This window comes from Scyliorhinus torazame, chromosome 11 (assembly GCF_047496885.1).
Source record: "Scyliorhinus torazame isolate Kashiwa2021f chromosome 11, sScyTor2.1, whole genome shotgun sequence".
Classification (NCBI taxonomy): Eukaryota; Metazoa; Chordata; class Chondrichthyes; order Carcharhiniformes; family Scyliorhinidae; genus Scyliorhinus; species Scyliorhinus torazame.
The window spans coordinates 223,553,462-223,571,621 of record NC_092717.1 but is presented as its reverse complement, the minus strand read 5'-3'; the positions used below and the strand labels follow the sequence as shown (position 1 = coordinate 223,571,621).

The window sequence follows — 18,160 nt, the reverse complement described above, 5'->3', positions numbered from 1 at the left end:
TTCCGTGTTCCTTTTTGAAGCGGGTCAACAGAGTGATCACGGGCTTCGTCTGGGCGGGCAAGACCCCGCGAGTAAGGAAGGTAATGCTTGAGCGGAGTCGGGGAAGAGGCGGGCTGGCGTTGCCAAATTTTAGCAACTATTACTGGGCAACTAATATAGCCATGATCAGGAAGTGGGTGGTGGTGGAGGTGTCGGCATGGGTGCGTATGGAGACGGCTTCTTGCAAGGGCACCAGTCTGGGGGCGTTGGTAACCGCCTCTGACACTCCCGCCAGTGCGGTACTCCACCAGCCCCGTGATGGCTGCAGCCCTGAGAGTTTGGGGCCAGTGGAGGTGGCAGTGGGAGCATCGGTCTGGGCCCCAGTTTGTGATAATCACCAGTTCGGCCCGGGGAGGATGGATGGTGGGTTCCAGCTATGACGGAGAGCAGGGATTGAGAGGATGGGGGATGTGTTCATAGAGGTGAGCTTTCCGAGTATGAGGGCGTTGGAGGAAAAGTTTGGGTTGGCGAGGGGAAACAAATTCAGTTATCTGCAGATGCGGCACTTCCTTCGTAAACAGGTGTCAACCTTCCCGCTCCTACCACTAAGGGGGATTCAGGACAGGGTAGTTTCCAGAGGGTGGGTAGGGGAGGGGAGCGTCTTTGACATCTATAAGGAGCTTATGGGGTTGGAGGAGATGCAGACGGAGGAGCTGAAGCACAAGTTGGAGGAGGAGCTGAGAGGTGAGATAGAGGATGGTCTATAGGCAGACGCGTTGAGTAGAGTCAACGCTTCCGCAACATCTGCCAGGCTCAGCCTGATACAATTTAAGGCCGTGCACCGTGTTCACATGACAGTGGCCCGGATGAGCAGGTTCTTTGGGGTGGAGGACAGGTGCACAAAATGCGCGGGAGGACCAACAAACTATGTCCATATATTTTGGACATGTCCAAAGCTTAGGGGATTTTGGCAGGGGTTTGCGGATGTCATGTCCAAGGTTTTAAAAACAAGGGTGGCACCGAGTCCAGAGGTGGCGATTTTAATGGTGTCGGAAGATCCGGAAATCCAGGAGGGGAAAGAGGCAGACGTTCTGGCCTTTGCTTCCCTGGTAGTCTGGAGACGGATACTATTAGCATGGAGGGATTCAAAGCCCCCAAAGTCGGAGACCTGGCTATCGGACATGGCTAGCTTTCTCTGTATGGAGAAAATTAAGTTCGCCTTGAGAGGGTCTCTGTTAGGGTTCACCCGGAGGTGGCAACCGTTCGTCGACTTCTTCGCGGAAAATTAATCATCAGCAGATGGGGGTGGGTGGGAGAAGTTTAGATTAGAGTAGGGGGTTGTTGCTAACTTTGGTTGGCTCTTAATTCGTTACCCGTTGGGTCTTTACTGAATTTGCTCTGTTTCTATAACCTTTGCTCGAGTCGCCAGGTATCTTTATGATACCACCACGAGGTTCAAGTCCAAGTAATGATCAATAACGCAATGCACCAATTAGTAAGATTCAAATCAAAACACATTTATTATACACAGTCAATCACTACTCATGCATGTAACTCTACTTTCTAGACTATCTCTATCGCTAAAAGGCCGATACTTAGCTTTGGAACTGGCCCACCAGGTCAGGGGAACAAATGGCCTTTCGTTCGATTCTGAGTCTGCAGGCTTCAAAGCTGGTATGGACTGGTAGCTAGGAGCGCCTATCTCGTAGCGTGCATTGACTGGGGACTTACTTGGTTGATGCCGCAGCTTAGGCAGTTCACTGTCAAGGGTTGGTTCGAGTTGCTGAGTGACCCTGCCAAGAAGGACGATTTGAACTTGGGGACTCTACTTTATAGTCCCCAGGGACTTTGTGCCGTTCGGGGCGGACCCCGTATCTGGTTCCAAGTGATTGGACTACGTTCCGATCACTTGGATCGATTTCTCCAATACTGGAGCCGTTCCCTGATCGCTGGGCGGTCCCTAAGTGTCCGTTGACCTTCCTTTGTCTTGGCTCCTGCTGGCGCCGAGGATTCTGGCTTGGCCTTGTTCACCTTAAATGTTTCAATTGTTCCTGGGGATCGCTCATTATTATGCAGATGGCTGTGAGTTTCAGTGCTGTCTGGGCTTCTGCAAGTTCTAATACACAGGAGACTTTGCACTTGCTAGTTTTTTCCTGGCTTGGCTGAATTTCCCTTCATTCTTTGCGGATCTCCATTTTAAGTTGGGAAGTGGCCAACCCAGGTGGCTACAGGGACCTGTAAAGAAAGATAAACGGCTTTTGCACTATGTTTATGGTTTCATGTATATTGTTTATTTTGTTGTTACTATATCAAAAATACCTCAATAAAATGTTTATTTTTTTAAAATTAAGCCTTTCGAGCCAGCTCCACCATTCACTGTGATCATGACTGATCCTGCATCTCAACATCATACTGCCGTGCTCTCCCCATACCCTTGATGCCTTAAGAGTCTATAAATCGATTTCCTCCTTAAATATATTCAGTGACTTGACCTCCATAGTCTTCTATGGTAGGGAATTCCACAGGTTCCCCACCCACTGAGTGAAGACGTGTCTCCTCATCTCTGGCCTCAGTTACTTACCCTGAGACTGTGACCCCTTGTTCTAGAACCCCCCCCCCCTCCAGCCAGAGGAAACAACACCGCTGCATCTAGTCTGACTAGCCCTCTCAGAATATTTCACCTTTTCAATTAAATCCCCCCCCCCTCATTCTGCTAAACTCCAGTCAATACAGGCCTAGTAGACCGTCTCTCTTCATGCAACAATCCTGTGTTAGGAACCTGGATGAAAACCCAACTATTTGCAATCTGTAACACTGTGAAAGGCGGCTGCATCACAGGAGTGATAATACTGACTGATTTCTTTTATGTTAAAGCAAACTTTAATTTAAATACAAAATTAGCCACATTAACAACAAAGAATAGCTTTACAGTTAACGGTTCTTAAATCAAAAAAGGAACTCTAACATACCTCCAAATCTGCCACTAAATATTCTAATTACGCAAACCAATTTAGTTCAAATACTACTTGTAAATAAAGTTAGAGGGCAGCACGGCAGCGCAGTGGATAGCACTGGGACTATGGCGTTGAGGACCTGGGTTCGATTCCCTGCCTTGGGTCACTGTCTGTGTGGAGTTTGCACATTCTCCCCGTGTCTGCGTAGGTTTCATCCCCACAACCCAAAAGATGTGCAGGTTAGGTTGATTGGCCATGCTAAATTGCCCCTTAATTGGGAAAAAAAGAATTCGGTACTCTAAATTTCTTTTAAAAAAGTAAATAAAGTTAGGGCAGCACTGGTGCAGTGGTTAGCACTGCTGCCTCCCGACACTGAGGAGCTTGGTTCAATCACGGCTCCGTGTGACTGTCCATGTGGAGTTTGCACATTCTCCCCGTGTCTGCGTGGGTCTCTCCCTCACAAACTAAAAGATATGCAGGGTATGTAGATTGGCCGCACTAAATTGCCCCTTAATCAGGAAAAAAAAATAAAAATAAATAAAGTTAACAGCCATCAGATTTTACTTTCTTTGCTCTGCAGAGACCTTGGGGAGAACCTTTCAGGAGCAAACTAAAAGACACTTCCTGACAGACTAAAATCCTTTGGCAAGCTGCAACTACAGACAGACATGGCTCCTCCCCTTAATTACATCATCTGTATCCAAAGCATAAGGCATTAATCTATCTTTTCCCACAAGATGTCCCATGACCTGTTTAACCAGGCCCCAATACAACAATATCTCTCATAAATTATATACACCCCAGGGATCTCCAAACCAAAACAATATTCCATTAGCCAGCTATCTGTAAATAAATGCTTCTCATCTATTAGTAGAACACCCCCCCCCCCCCTGCAAAATCAAGGATTACCTCACTTTTACGACACCTCAATTACCACTTTAGCAGACCTATTGTCTATGTATCTTACCCAGGTTTTTAATAACATTACTGCAACAAATATAAAATATAGAAATTTCTTAATTCATCACACCTGCCATCCAAGAATCAGTCTGATAAATTTTCACTGCCCTCCCCTTAAGGCAAGTATATCCTTTCTTTGGAAAGGAGACCAATACTGCACACAATACTCTTGTTTGCAATTATATCGTGCCTCCTTAAAGTAGCACGCAATTCTAGGAGTGTAGTTGAGCCAACATTGCCATCAAGTCTGGTCAAATGACCATACACTTAGTCAGAGTGTTGGGTTTTAAGCTACCTCTTCGTGATTGCTGAAAAGGCACAAGACATTGCTGGACTCGTAGCAAGCACCTGGCTGAGGGGGTGAGTGGGACTTGGTGCTGTGTTAAGTTATTGGTTTGTGAAGGCTGGAAGATGGGAGGTGGAGGTGCGAAGAACTTTGGAATAATTAATGCTTCTCAGTCTTTTGTACAACTGGGCATGAAGTAATTCTGCAAGTTGACTGTTTTGATTTATTATTTTTCATCCAGGCAAAGGTTCTGTACTTGATTCTGAACCATGCAGCAGCTTTACACCTGCTAAACACCTCTCCTGAGGCTAGAGGTATTTAAGCCCTGTTTGTGTGGAAACCTGGCAACTGTAAGCTTGCATCCAAATGTCTGGGACATGTTTACAACGTTCGAAAAATAATTTTACGTTTCAGTAACACATGGAAAATGGGCTGGGGAATATTCGAGGAACTCGAGGTACAACAGTACAAATGAATACTGTCAAATCCGAGAACATTACACCCTCACTGCTGTAGTTTGTGCTTGGATGCTATTTCTTCTGTCCTAAGGATGATTATGCTGTTTCTCCTTTTTTTTGAGTCTGAATGTTTTGTCAAAGAAATTGAAGACATGGATTCTCGTTCGGGTGAGATATCAAAATATTGGTTCATCTGCGGTTGATGTGTTGGGCATGTTAGCTGCACTGTCCCTCAGCCAGGTGTACTGGTAATGCCACTGGTTGTAAAAAGGCGACCAATTATTCAGCACTGGCCTGGCTCAGTTTGATATAGATGACCATCTCTAGTTTGAAGAGCCAAAATCTCAATCAAATACCAGACTTGTATACCCCTGACCAGGGAGCTCCTCCACAATAAAGTCTGAGCTGCATCCACTTAAATGCCAAGTCTATTCCTAGTATCGAGGGGTAATATTTTAACCACAAAGGTGTATGGCACAGACAGAGGCCACAACCTATTACACCTGTGCTGACATTTTGCCGGAGCAATTGAAAATTAATCCCATTTTTCTTGCTCTGCCCCCATTTATACATTTGACCTCCATCAATAATTTACCCAACCCAATGTAATAATACTAGCTTTTTGTTTGGAAGAACAGTGGTTAGCACTGTTTCTTCACAGCTCCAGGGTCCCAGGTTCGATTCCGGCTTGGGTCACTGTCTGTGCGGAGTCTGCACATTCTCCCCGTGTCTGTGTGGGTTTCCTCCGGGTGCTCCGGTTTCCTCCCGCAAGTCCCGAAAGACGTGCTGTTAGGTGAATTGGACTTTCTGAATTCTCCCTCAGTGTACCCGAATAGGTGCCAAGAGTGTGGCGACTAGATTTTCACAGTAACAACATTGCAGTGTTTATGTAAGCCTACTTGTGACACTAATAAAGATTATTATCATTGAATAAAATATAGGTTGAAGATTTTACATAGGTTGTCTCTTTTTTTTTACATCAAAATAATGAAAATCAGAAGAGACTGCAGATAATATTTAAACAGCATATACGTGAGCACAGGCGAGGGTCATTCCGCCCCTCCAGCCTCAAGTTGTTCAATTAGATCAGTGTTCTTCAAACTCGGGGGCGCGATCCGCGGGTGGGTCGCGGGGCGGGTGTCGGGAGGGTCGCGGAGCCGTCCTTCGCGGCGCTCCTGATCGCGCAAATCCCCGCGCAGCAGCCGGCTTTTAATAACGCCGGCTGCAAGCGCCCTTTAAAATGGCCGTGAACATGTAAAACAAATTCAGCTGCATTGCACCGATGATCGGGCGTGCATGCGCAGTGCGGTCGCTATTTTTTTAAACGGTCGCAGCTTTTTGATTTACAAGTTTGTGGGGATTTTATTCATTTATTTATCCATTTAATTTTTATTTTTTTCATTTATTTTATTCTTTTTTTTTACAAGTTCGGGAGGATTTTGTTCATTTATTTTATTAATTTAATTTTTTTTGTCTTTTTTTTTAACAAGTTCGGGGGGGGTTTATTTAATAAAATGTTATGGGAAAAAATGCAGAACTTTGGACAGATGGAGACTCCACACTTTCCAACACTGGAAGGCTTCACCTTCATCCAACAGGTTCCATTGGAGGAACGTGTTCGAGGGCCAAAGGGACCCAAAATAATTTCCTCCATTTTTATCAGCAGCAAACAAGGTAAGGGAAAATGGTGGGTCGCGCAAGTCGGCCGGCGTGGGTCCCGAAGGTCGGCCGGGTTGGGTCCCGAAGGTTCGCCGGTTGGTAAAAATGGGCCCCCGGAAACAAAGTTTGAAGAACACTGAATTAAATCATGGTTGATATTGTACCTCTATTTATCCCCGCCATCTATGATCCCTATTCCTCTATATCCTTAACTAACAAATATAGCGTTTCAGATTTCAGTCTTCAAAATTTCAATTGAACCAGGATTATAATGTTGAAAATTCACAATGGTTTGTGAAAGAGTGTTCCAGGAACCTGTTGTCATTTTGTGCGAGTAAAGGTTTGCCTGACTTCAGCCCTACTTGGCCTAGTTCTAGTTTTAGGATTGTGCCGCCTTCTCCTAGATTCCCTAACAGAGGAAATAGCTTCTCTGTACCTGCGCTTTGCCATTTTAAATGTCTCAATTAGGCAGAGCGAGGAGTCACATGGGGGTAACCTTTTGCTGTAAATAAATCAACTTTAAGACTAGATCAATTAATGAATGCAAAAACTGCAGCCGATTTGTCATGCTACAAATCGGTGTTCTACTTAAATCCAGATGTGGAGCTGCCGCCATTGGACTGGGGTGAGCACAGTAAGAAGTCTTACAACACCAGGTTAAAGTCCAACAGGTTCGTTTCGAATCACTAGCTTTCGGAGCGCTGCTCCTTCCTCGGGTGAATGAAGAGGTGAGTTCCAGAAATATATATTATATATATATATATATATATATATATACACACCAAAGTCAATGATGCAAGACGATACTTTGAATGCAAGTCTTTGCAGGTAATTAAGTCTTTACAGATCCAGACGGAGCAACTGGAGGGAGAGATAATCACATGTTAAAGAGGTGTGAATTGTCTCAAGCCAGGACAGTTGGTAGGATTTCGCAAGCCCAGGCCAGATGGTGGGGGGGTGAATGTAATGCGACATGAATCCAAGGTCCCTCGTACATTGTGTCCAATTCTGGACATTGCACAGTAAGAAAGATGTGCAGCCATTGGAGGGGATGTTTAAAAAAAAGATTTACGAGAATGGTTCCAGGGATGAGAGACATCGCTCACGTGGACAGTTTGAGAAATAGCTAGTTTCTCCAGAGACCAGATTTGATAGAGGCGTTCAAAATAATCAGGGGCCTGGACACCGTAGATAGGAAGAAACTGTTTGCATTTCACAGAAGGATTGTGAACCAGAAGACGAGGATTTGAGGTGAATGGCAAAAAAACAAAAGGTGATGTGAGAATTCTTTTTTAATGTAGCAAATGATGGAATGCTCAGCCTAAGATTGTGGTGGAGGCAAGTTTAATTATGGCTTTCAAAAGGGACGTAAAAAAGGAGGGGTGGAGTTGTGGGGGAGGGGCGGGGGAATTGCAGGGCTCCAGGAAAAAGGAAGGGAACTAGCTAAATTGCTCTTGCAGTGAGCCAGCATAGAGACAATGGGCCAGGTGGCCTCCTTCTGTGATGTCACCATTCTCTCCCCCTCAATCTTCTCAATTCAGATTATGGAACCTGCCCTCATAATTTAATACTTTGGTGGATCTGTGTTATACCCACTCTCTCAGGCCAATATATCCTTCCTATGGTACGATGACCAAAACTGAGCACAGTACCGAGATGGAACGTGACCATGGCTCGACAAGTGAAGAATAACTCTTTTCCCCCAACCTTGCCTTTTATTCCACCCACCAAACAAAGCCCCAGATATAAAATATAACATTCCACAAAAATGTTTCATTACATTTTGTACCTGTGCTAGCTTTGCGATTTCTATACATGACATCCAAATCACCTTTTCCTGTGCAGTTTGTTGTTTTTTCTTCAAGTATTCCAATTTATCTGCCTTGGATCCAGAATGGATGACCTCAACATTGAACTTCAAATGTCTTTGTTTTACCCATTCCTAATCCTTCTAAAATATAAACAGAAAAGCATGGATAAACTCAGCAGGTCTTTACAACTTCTGCTACCATCTACAGAACTAACTGCCTCCTAGTTATCTCAGATGTGGAAACGCCACTCTCTGTTCCTTAATCCCATCGATTTTTTTAATTATTTTTAAAAATCAAATATTATGAAAAGCTGAGGCTTGTCAAACAGAACTGTTGTTACTGTCTCCAACCTCCCAATAGACAATCCATGTTACAAGGTTGCCTCCAATTCCTCTGCCTTTTTAAATGTAATTGATAAAACTCTTTGAAAATCAATTTCGTCCATAGACATTTAGAAATAGCCAAAACGTTCCATTAGATTAGCTCAAAATGGTTTCATTTGTTTCTTAATACAGGTCCAGCCCCACCTAGTGTCCACTGAATCAGTAAATAGGATTCTTTTTCAGCCAAATCAATATTTACTACACTAGGTGGCAGTGTTTCACAAATCAGCTGCTCTTAAGCAGCCAGTTATTCCACTTCTCTTGTGGTTTCCTGAACTTACTTTGTCTTTACATTCTTGGATCGTACCTATACTTTTGTTAATAATAGATTCCTTATGCTGTCCTGCTGAAGTATGTTTTAACAGCTGTCAACCTCTGAATCTATTCCAGTGGTTCTGTCTTTTTAAGTGCAAAGGAAGGATATCGCAGCCTGTCACCTTGCACCCACTTCAAGGGCATTCCTGTCCCACTTGAACCACTGCATCCTTTCTGGAGAGGAATCTTCACGTGCTGCTCTCCCACTAATAAACAAAGATCGGAACTGATTCTGGTTCTGACATAACTAAAGCTAGTTTCCTTACCCAATTGCAAAATTAAATGTGAGCATTTTTATGGGTTCACTACAACTGCAAACCCAGTTTATATCGCACCTTTAATGTAATGAAACATCCCAAGTGTTTCACAGGAACATCTTTTTTAAAATAAATTTCAAGTGCCCAATTCGTTTTTATTTCCAATTAAGGGGCAATTTAGCGAGGCCAATCCACCTACCCAGCACATCTTTTGGGTTGTGGGAGTGGGACCCACGCAGGCACGGGGAGAATGTGCAAACTCCACACTGACAGTAACCCGGGGCTGGGATCGAACCCGGGGAGGAGTTGTACAAGAGGCAGTGGATGGGAGGAGTTGAGGGGGGGGGGGGGGGGGGGGGGTGTTTACAACTCTTGGGTATCATGTACGGTATTCTTTCAGAGGTTGGACGGCGTCGAGTGTGGGGTGGGGTGGGGGGGGGGGGAGGAAGAGAAAGAGAGTGGACTCTATAGGTTAATGGTGACCATGGGTGGTCCCGGACTCCTTTTTCTTTTTCTCCTTTGTTTTTTTGTTTCCACCGTGGGAGGGTTTGTTTTATTGGGTGTATATATTGACAGGTGGGCCATTGTGTGGGGTGGTGGGAGGATGGGATCGTTGTTATTGTTAAGAGGATTGATTTTGTATTTGTTACCGTTTACGTGGGTGGGGTGTAAATTTTGAAGGAAAATATGAAAATGGAGAATAAAAACAGTTTTAAAAATAAAATTTTAAAAATGTCCCTAATGACTGACTCCACCACCTCTGCTGGCAGTGCATTCCACACACCCACCACTCTCTGACATCTCCCCTATACCTTCCTCCAATCACCTTAAAATGATGTCTCCCTCGTGACAGCCATTTCCGCCCTGGGGAAAAGTCTCTGGCTATCCATTCTATCCATGCCTCTCATCACCGTGTACACCTCTATCACTTGTTTTGGATTGTGAGTTGTCTGGTTCCACACAAGGAGCAGTAGAGTTCGTCCCATTGTGAAATAATGGTTGTGGTTGCTGGATCAGCGAAACTTTGATGTCTGTGCTTGATGGAGGCAATGTCACCGAATTAGTCACCCAGGAGCCCGAGTTAATGCTCTGGGGGACTTGGTTTCAAATCCATACCTGGTCTGGCTGATATGTGTTGCCAGACCCACAGCAATGTGGTTGACTCGGAACTGCCCTCAGAAATGGCCTCACAAGCCGCTCCCAGTGAAGCCCACATCACATGGAAGAATTTTTAAAACAGGCATTTGCTATGTAAGAACGTCAAAGGATCTGGGTGCAAGGTCAGTTGGGATGTAATCCATTGACTGTAACTTGCTCCCCCCCCCCCTCCCCAACGTCTGCTACATGGCCAAAGTCCTCTAACCAAATTCACAAATACACCCACAAACAGGAACTGCGATGCGTTTTAGCCTCCTTGACTTTCCAGGCTCCAAAGGCTCTCCAATTCCCAGCTTAATTGGGTCTACAAGAGCAGTAGACAAGCTACAGCCCACAGGAGCTTTTGATCTGGACCTCGGGTGTGCCAGGTCTTTCGGGGGGGGGGGGGTAATTGAAGGTAAGCCAATGATTGGAGGTTGGTGAGCATTTTAGAAGGAGTACAACTCCTTGAGGAGGGGAGTGGACATGAGGAGCACTGAGTAAACCCTCTGATTTCTGCTGACTTGAGGCAGTTCGTAGAGGACAATGTTGTGAGGGAAGGAAACATTGTTGATCGAGGACTAATTGAGGGCTGAATTGGAAATGGTGATCACAGTCTTAGATAATTCAGTGTGATCTCAATAGGAATTACTTGGGGGAGGGCAAGGGTTTGAAGGATACACTTTAGATATCCAATTTTTGTCTTGCAAAGATCGAAACCTGACTGCTGGATGATAATGCATAAATACATCAATTTGCAAGATAATGTAAGACTTTAAAAACGTCAATTTGATGTACAATCATTTTCTAAACTCAATGGGCCGAATGGCCTCCTTCGGCACTGTAAATTCAATGATAATCTATGATTAATCTAGGACAAAGGTTCGGCACAACATCGTGGGCCGAAGGGCCTGTTCTGTGCTGTATTTTCTATTATCTATTAACTATTAAAACCTTGTAAATATCAAAAAATCCAATTACCATGAAAATGATGCTTAAAGTGACATAGTCGGAGGTTTATTTATAAATGCTGCAGCAGTATTAAGTGTTTGCCGTTATTTTCAAGACTTTAAGTGATTAAATACCCTTCTGGCTTGTACTTGATTAACACAGCATCAGATGCTGTTTGGGCTGCCAAGTGATGAAGTGATACTGAGAACCAGAGACTCATTATACACTTGCAAACATTAGAATTGGGAAAGCAGCTTGTGTTCCTGCCCGAGGTGCAGCAGTGGTTTAGATCTTTAGAAGATTGATGCACGTAATAGAAAGTGATGCTTGTGTGATTTTCAGCTTTTATGTTTTGAGAAAATTAGGAATGTATTTCCCTAACCAGTGCGGGATAGATTAAAAGAGGCACTTTGGGCCACTTCTTTTTAAAACATGCCGTGAGGTTAATAAATCTAGTTTTAGGAAGGATAGACAAGAGGTGCGATGAACCTGGCGTAGCTGGTGGAAGGATCCACAAACTAGGAGTGGGTCAACAAGAAGGGAGTTTTTGGAGAAGGAGAGAGTCTTTGAGCTGCGCCACAGGTTAAAATGGCGGAGTGATCAACGGAGCAGTTGGTGGACGTTCTAAATGCTATGTTCAGTCAGCAGAGAAGGAGGGCCCTGGCCAATGCGGTGGAGCCGCTCAAAACAGGTATTGCGAGAGTGGAACAGAGGCTGGAGTCCCAGGGCCAGGCGATCCAGAAAGAGGAGGCGGTGGGGGAGCACGAGGAGCAGTTGGCCTCGTGGGTGACCGAAGTGGGGTGGTGTGGGAGACCCAAAAGAGGCAGAAGGAGAAAGTGGAGGATCTGAAGAACCATTGCAGAAGGCACAATTTGAGGATCATGGGGATGCGCAAAGGAGTCTGAAGGCAGACGTGGCCTGTTTACAAGAGATGCACCTAAATATAGGGGATCAAACAAGGCAGAGGAAAGGATGGGCAGGGCAGGTGTGTTTCATTGGGGACAGGACATGAAGACGAGGAGGGTGACGGTACTGGTGAATAAGTGGGTGGCGTTTGAGGTGGGAACATTGTGGCTGATCGGGGAGGGAGATTCATAATGGTGAGTGGGAGGTTGGTGGTCCTGGTAAACGATTATGCCCCTAATTGAGATGATGTGGATTTTATGAGGCGGGGGCTGGGGAAGATTCCTGACCCAGACTCCCACCGGTTGATCATGGGGGGGGGGGGGGATTTTAACATGGTCATTGAGCCAAGTTTGGACCGGTCAAGCCCAAGGTCAGGGAAGGTGTCGGCGGTGGCGAGGGAGCTGAAGGGGTTTATGGAGCGTATGGGGGTGCTGCACCCGTGGAGGTTTGGGAGGCTGATGGCAAAGTAATTTTTGTATTTTTCCCGTGTGCACAGGCTGTACTTCTGGATTGAGCTTTTTGTGGTGGGTAAGGCATTGCTGGCAGGGTGGTCGACTCGGACTATTCGGCGATTGTAATTTCAGAACACGCGCCACACTGGGTTGATCTGCGAATGAACCGGGGCGCTATTCGGAGGCCCCAGAGGCAGGGTTGTTGGAAAGGCAGAGGGTCCAGATGGAGTTCGGATTGGTGTCCACAGGGAGGGCAGTGGGACAGCGGAGGGCCAAGGGGGCAATTTATGAGTATGGGAAGAAGGCAAGCAGGATGTTGGCCCACCAGCTGAGGAAGCGGGAGGCTGCGAGGAGATGGGTAAAATTGTTTTTAAATTAATTTACGGGATGTGGGCATTGCTGGTTGGGCCAGCATTTATTGCCCATCCCTAGTTGCCCTTCGGAAGGTGGTGGTGAGTGGCCTTCTGGAACCATAAGACCATAAGACATAGGAGCGGAAGTAAGGCCATTCGGCCCATCGAGTCCACTCCATCATTCAATCATGGCTGATTTCAACTCCATTTACCCGCTCTCTCTCCATAGCCCTTAATTCCTCGAGAAATCAAGAATTTATCAATTTCTGTCTTAAAGACACTCAATGTCCCGGCCTCCACCGCCCTCTGTGGCAATGAATTCCACAGACCCACCACTCTCTGGCTGAAGAAATTTCTCCTAATCTCTGTTCTAAAGTAACTCCCTTTTATTCTAAGGCTGTGCACACGCTGCAGTCCTTGAGGTGTAGGTAAACCCACTGTGCTGTTAGGGAGGGAGTAGTTCCAGGATGTTGCCCCAGCGACAGTGAAGGAGCGGTGATATATTTCCAAGTCAGGGTGGTGAGTGACGTGGAGGGGAACCTCCAGGTGGTGAGGTTCCCAGGTATCTGTTGCTCTTGTCCTTGTGCTCTAGATGGTAGTGGTCTTGGGTTTGGAAGGTGTTGCCGAAGGAACCTTGGTGAGTTACTGCAGTGCATCTTGTAGGTGGTACACACGGCTGCCACTGTTCGTTGGTGGTGGAGGGTTTGAATGTTTGTGGAAGAGGGAACAATCAAGTGGGCTGTTTTGGCCTGGATGGTGTCGAGCTTTTGTTGGAGCAGCACTCATCCAGACAAGTGGAGGGTATTCCATTACACTCCTGACTTGTGCCTTGCAGATGGTGGACAGGCTTTGGGGGTGGGGGGGTGGGGGGTGAATGGGGGGTGGACCTGGGGCCATTGCTGGTGAGGGCATACAATGAGGCTAGAGAGGGGGAGGTGGGAGAACTCCTCCTCAGGCTTCCAACTCCCTGATTATTGAACAAAGACAAGGATCTCGAGCAGTGTTGATTGTACCGTCCGATATCGTTGTTGAATGTGGACGCTACATTGTTGGTGACGGTATTGCATTCGCAAATTGAGGGCTGTGTCTCGGGGGTAATGGGCGAGGACCAAATGGGATTTGTGAAAGGGAAACAGTTGTCGGCAAATGTGAGGAGGCTGCTTAAATGTGATTATGATGCCCCCGGTGGGGCACGAATTGGAGGTGGCAGTGGCGATGGACGCAGAGAAGACTTTCAAATGGGTGGAGTGGGAATAGCTATGGGAGGTGATGGGGCGGTTCGGGTTCAGGCAGGGGTTTGTGGACTGGGAGCAGTTGCTGTATAGTGTGCCGGTCGCAACTGTGTGGTCGAACCAGGTGAGCTCAGGATACTTCGGGCTGCAGCATTGGACGAGGCAGGGTACTTGCTCTCTCCGCTGCTCTTGCCCCTTGGCTATAGAGCCATTGGCAATGACACTGAGAGCATCGAGGAATTTGAAGAGGATGATATGGGAGTGCGTTGGGATTGAGCGATTTGGGGACCTGTTCGTAGGGGGCAGCTTTGTTAAATGAGAAGACCTGGAGGAAGAATATGAGCTGTCCAGGGAAAACGGTTTCCGGTACTTGCAGGTCCGGGTTTTCGTGAGGAGGGAGGTGCCGTCCTTTCCCGGATTGCCGCCCTTGGGGCTGCAGGACAAGGCGTTGCCGGAGGGGAAGGCGTCTGAGGTCTACAAGGAGCTGATGGATTTGGAGGGGGCCCCGGTGAGGGACATAAAGTGCAAATGGGAGGAGGGGCTGGGTGAGGAACTGGAGGCCAGGACGTGGGAGGAGGGCCTGCAGAGGGTGAATGCATCCCTCTTCGGAAGGCCTTATCCAGCTTAAAGTAATCCACAGGGCGCGGATGAGTAGGTTCTTTGAGGGAGTAGAGGATAGGTGTGGGCAGTGCGCGGGATAACCAGCGAATCATGTCCATGTTTTGGGCACAGCCAAAGGTAAAGGGGTTCTGGGAGGGGTTTGGGGACGTAATGTCCAAGGTGTTGGGGGCAAAGGTGGCCCCGAGCCCAGAGGTAGCAATATTTGGAGTGTCTAAAGACCCGGGAGTCCAGGGGGCGAGAGAGGCCGATGTCTTGGCCTTTGCCTCCGATAGCCCAGGGAGGGATTTTGCTTGGATGGAGGGACCCAGAGCTGTTGAAAGCGGGTGTGGGGGTGAGTGACCTGGCGGAATTGCTTAGGCTGGAGAAGGTCACGTTTGTCCTGAGGGGGTCGGTTGATGGGTTCAGTCGGAAGTGGAAGCCGTTTATTGACTTCTTTGGGAAGGATTGAGGAGTGAGCAGAGGGGAAAGATAAGGGTTAAAATGGGGAAGGCAGGACGGGAGGAGGGGGCATGGCGGGGGGGGGGGGGGGGGGGGGGAGAGAAAGAGTAGGTGATTATTTATTACCTTGAATAATTTTACTCCTGCTTTTGTTTATGCAAAGGCCTGAATGAAATATTTTTTTCAAAAAAGGAGAATTGTGGAAGGAGTGTAATGGGAATTCCCAATAAACATCTCAGTTCTGCGATCGCAGGTGGTCATGGGGATGAGAATTGAAACGGAGAAAGAGCAACTAGACAAGTCCTTGGCGTGTTGAGTTACAGCCTGCCTGGACAGAGATAAGACGCAACTCAGAACTATATCTGCAGCGGTGGAGAAGCAGAGAAAAACTGTCTGGAAAAGACCAAGCAGGATTCTTTTAAGGGTCCCGCATTGTGGACCTTCATGCTGCCAGCGAGGGGTCAGAACATCACGTTCGGATCAGCATCCCGCACTGACCCCGATTTCTCCGATGCCCGATTCTCCGTCCCATCCGGGAATGAATTCCAGGCGTCCGAGACAGAAAATCCTGCCCATGACGTTCCAGAGGGGCCCAGGATGGAATCGCTCTGCCTCGAGCCAAGGAACAAAAAAGGTGCAATAACACTGATCAGTGAAGTATACCAACTACTGGAAGGGATGTCAGAAACAGATTTGCAAAGAAGTTACAGAGAGGTGCAAGAATTATAGAGTAAAATTATAATGGGAGGCCTCAATTATCGATAGATTGGAATAGGAATGGTGCAAAAGGAAAAGAGGGGTGTGAGTTCCTGCAATGTGTCTAAGATCATTCTCTGCCGCAGTATGTTTCCAGTCCAATGAGAGGACAGGCACTTTTGGACCTGGTTCTGGGGAATGAGTTGGCCCAAGTGGATCAAATAACCGTGCGAGGAGACAGTGACCATTGTATCAGAAGGTTTAGGCTGACCATGGAAATGGGCAAGGAACATCCAGAGCATGGATAATTAATTGGGGGAAAGCCAACTTCGATGGGAGTCGAGGAATTGGAATCAAACGTTGACAGAAAGGATAGTGGCTGAACAATGGGCTACTTTCAAAGAAAAAGTATTTGCAGGAAATATATTCCCTTGAAGGGGAAAGGTAGGATATATAAATCTAGAGCACCCTGGATGACGAGAGAGATAGAGGTGAAGATGAAAAGGAAGTGTGTACAACAGCTATTATGCAGAAAGTGTAATGGAGAATCAGACTGAATATAGAAGGACCAGAGGGGAAGTGACAAAAGTATTAAGAAAAACAAGGAGAGATCATGTAAGCAGAGGTAGATTGTTTCTCCCATTCTTGCCTTCAGACATTTTTTTCCTAAAGACTTCCCATTGCCTTCTTAAGGCTCTTTTTAAAACCAATCCTTTACTTTTTGTTGTCTGATTACAGCGTCAAGTGCCTTGTGGTGTTTTTCTTGGTGAAATTGTCTTCTAGGCTAAAACTGGTTTGGCTTCTCCACATCTCTCCAGGTTGAACCAGTATAGACCAGAGAATGTGGCCACTGATATCAATTGCAGCTTTCCTACGACCTGGATTAGAGGGGAAAATCTATCAGTATTTCCACCGTCAAATGATATCCAAGGGTCCCCATAACAATTTAATTTGTTCATGTTAGGAGTGAGCAGTGTGTTGTGTAGAAAGTCACCAAGGTTGTGACTTCCACCATCTAGAAGGACAAGGGTAGCAGATGGACGGGGGCACAATCACCACGGAGTCACTTCACTCAGCATACTAATCCGTTATTCTTGCCATTGCTTTACCGGTTAGAAACCCTGGAACGTCCTACTTCACAGCATTGTGGAAGTACCTCTACCACTAACAAGGACAGCCAGGAATGGCCAATAAATCTCAGTGATAGATCTACCATGCGGTTTCAGCAGCACGTTGCGATTACTGGAACTCAGTAGAAATTGAAGTTAAAACTTCTCAGGTGCAAATAGGAATTGTTTTATTCGTCTTCTATTGATTACAATTGAAAGTCATTTAAAAGGCAATTCTTAGACAATTTGAAGCTTTCAAAGAATCACAGAAATGATCTTCTTGCTTAGGCAATCAGCTCGCAATAACTTTAGAAGTCAAAGTCTGAAAATTAAATATGAAGGCAGCAAATAGTTCAGTCAAAGTATAGATTGATTCCGGAAAGAGAGCGAGAAAGAAATCCAGCTAATGATCCAGCTCAAAATGGCCGAACGAAACTTCACAGCTGTACTGTTTCATATCTATCTTTAGCCATCTAATTACACCCCAATATAATCCTATTTGGTTTGGGTTAGACTCAAACATCTGATTTGACGGCAAGCCGTCCATCTTTAGTATGCAACATTAGTTCTAATTGTTTTGTGTCTGCATACTTGCGTATGTTAAGGAATGCAATATTGTGCTGTTATCAAGACCAGTTTGAACTTGTCTTTTGCTGACATAGCTGTTATAACAATAGAGCCTTCATGTTACTGTATCGTTGCTATGCTTTTGCTATAGAGCCTGCCCTGTCCTTGGACACTGTCTTGAAAAATGTATTCATTAGTTCAGTTAAAGTGTTTGTTTTAATCTCTACTGCTTTTGCACTATCAGGTTCTTTGTGTGTATCTGTTGTTTTTATGTTGTACTGTCTTGCTAGAATAATGGAGTGAAGTGAATAATGCTGTGTTATGCTGTTTTGTATGCTTTGAGATGTGTTTTGAGATGACCTGAGGTTATGAGAGTGTTGAAATCCTTAATTTAAAATGGGTAAAACTGGGGCTTAATACTTATCCTAAATAGCTATCTTTTACCTATGAGGTGTGTTAGGAAATAGTTGACTTCTACACTCAGTCATGCCAATGATACCCGTATCATAAAGAATTACAATAACTTTTCAACAAACAATATAAATACACAGAAAAGAGAGAATGGGATGACTCGTGCTGTGAAAATCTGACCCATGGGATACAGCTGACTTTAGACCAGTGCCCACAGAGAACAAA

The 18,160-nt window shown here is 45.8% G+C and overlaps 1 long non-coding RNA gene across 1 annotated transcript; it reads right to left on the bottom strand.

The window, feature by feature from the left end:
* Window positions 1-1,480: 1,480 nt before the first annotated feature.
* On the bottom strand, window positions 1,481-8,241 carry LOC140386050 (uncharacterized). The gene is made up of 2 exons (XR_011933561.1): window positions 8,086-8,241; window positions 1,481-2,214 (listed from the first exon to the last, which is right to left on the bottom strand). It is a non-coding gene; the product is annotated as an uncharacterized lncRNA (long non-coding RNA).
* Window positions 8,242-18,160: the final 9,919 nt, after the last annotated feature.